Consider the following 2,223-nt stretch of genomic DNA (forward strand, 5'->3'; position numbering starts at 1 on the left):
GTTGGGGGATATGAGCTGGTGAAGGAATCAGCAGTGGTTGAAATGGCAGGGGTGAATGAAACAGAGGTTGGTTCTGCTGGATTGAGTAATCAGCAGAATAGCCCTCTAGGTGATTGTGGAAATGCGGCTTTAATTAGGAGCTCGGAGATTGAGAAAGGAAAGGCTCAGATGCAAGTTGAGAATAGATTCTCGCTGTTCTCTGGTGGCGCGAGTAATGCCTGGAGGAAGCCTAAGCACGTTCTGATCCAAAATCCAGAGGAGATAAATGCTTTGTCTAACGATGGGATCACTATTGATCTCAATATGGAGTATGTTATGGCAAATGTGGCCAAATTGGAAAGGGCTGTTGTAGGGAAGATCTTCGGAAGAAGAGTTTCGTTTTTTCTATTGAAAAATGAAATCCAGCGTCAGTGGGGACGATTTGGAGAGTTTTAGCTTACAATGTTGGGACACGATTGCTTTGTTTGTGTATTTGGATCGACTGAAGCTAGGAATGCCATCTTATGTGGTGGCCCGTGGTTCATTGAAGGCAATATCGTGGGGCTGGATCGATGGACGCTGCATTTCTCTCTGGAATCAATGGAAGGATTATCCTTCCCGGTATGGATTCATCTTCCAAACCTTCCTCTTTAGTATTGGGATGATTGCAATATTGCTAGGATTGCGTCGAAGATCGGAGTGCCGCTCTGGATCGATGAGCAGAAGGGAAATTGGGGTAGAAGGGAGTATGCCCGGGTGTGTGTCCGAATGTGTTTGGACAGGAAACTGCAATCGGGAATTTGGATTAATGGTATGAACGGGAGGTTCTACCAAAAAGTAGAATATGAAGGCATTGGGATATTGTGTTATGGATGTGGAAAGGTGGGGCATCGGAAGGAGTTCTGTCCATCTAAAGCTGTTGGACAAGGGGGGAATGAGACCAGAAGAGCAGAAGAACTCTCGAAGCAAGGCGGTAAGGGAGATGGTAATTCTGCCCAGAAGTTGAGTAAGAATGGGATATTGGATCCCATACAAACTAAGAAAACGGTTTTACCTGTTGTTAAAACAGAGGATGGTGGCAAAGGAAAAGCTATTGACAGCCGTGAGAAGGGGGGGAATGCTGAAGCACATGATGAATGTAATGGGGGTAAAGTTTGCATGGAGGAAGGTTCACAGAATAATGAGGACCATACGGGTCCTTGGATTCAAGTTCCCCCACGGAGAAGAAGAACACGAGCACAGGGCAAGAATAAGGAGAATGTGGGCAGCAAACAGAATTTCAACTTTCCTAAGCAAGTGGACTTGAACAAAGTTCAAGTACCAGATAGAAAGGTGAAGCCCACTCATAAGCAGATCGGAATGGGGTTCAAACAGAGGCTGCCGTTCACGGCTGGTATTAGAATGACTAATAGAGCCAATGCTCTAAAGGAGCTTAATCAATTGGGACCCATGGTGGAGGCGCCCAGGAAAAGGAAGAAGGAGATGCTGGGAGAGCATGACTATGCAGACATTAGCGGCGGGGACGCTTCCCCTTTGTTGTTTAATGCCTGACATCCTAATATGGAACTGCAGGGGTGCCCGGAAGAAGCAGACTGGGTATTACCTGCGTAGCCTCATTGGTAATAATGAGGTGATGTTTGTTGGCTTAGTTGAAACTATGATAGAAGACATTTCCAGGTCAGATGTTGATAGACTCATTGGTCCCAACTGGGAGTTTTTTCACTATCCAGCTGAGGGAAGATCTGGTGGACTGTTGGTGATGTGGAGACGGGATATTGCTCAATTTGAGGTTGTTTCGACTATGAACCAAGCTATTGTTGGCCATTTGGTGATGCCCAATCTTCAGAAATGGGGAATTGTACTTGTCTATGCCAGCAAGAGCTACCATAGCCGCAGGATGTTATGGAGTACTATTGGCGCTAGCCTTGATGCTGAGTTACCAATCATTGTTGGTGGAGACTTCAATTGTTGCCTTGATCAAAGTGAGAAGAAAGGAGGTAGAAAGTATAGCTACTCGATGGGTGCTCAGGAAATGGCAACTTTCCTTGTTGAAAATGATCTCCATGACTTGGGATTTATGGGTCCTAAGTTTACATGGACTAATAATAAAACTGGCAACAGTAAGATATGGGTTAGACTTGAAAGAGTTTTAATGAACTCTGAAGGCCTTAGACTTGCCCCATTGGCCATGGTTAAGCATATGTTGAGAATTGCATCTGATCATTGTCCATTGTTGCTGAATCT

This window comes from Dendrobium catenatum, unplaced genomic scaffold (assembly GCF_001605985.2).
Source record: "Dendrobium catenatum unplaced genomic scaffold, ASM160598v2 fragScaff_scaffold_231, whole genome shotgun sequence".
NCBI lineage: Eukaryota > Viridiplantae > Streptophyta > Magnoliopsida > Asparagales > Orchidaceae > Dendrobium > Dendrobium catenatum.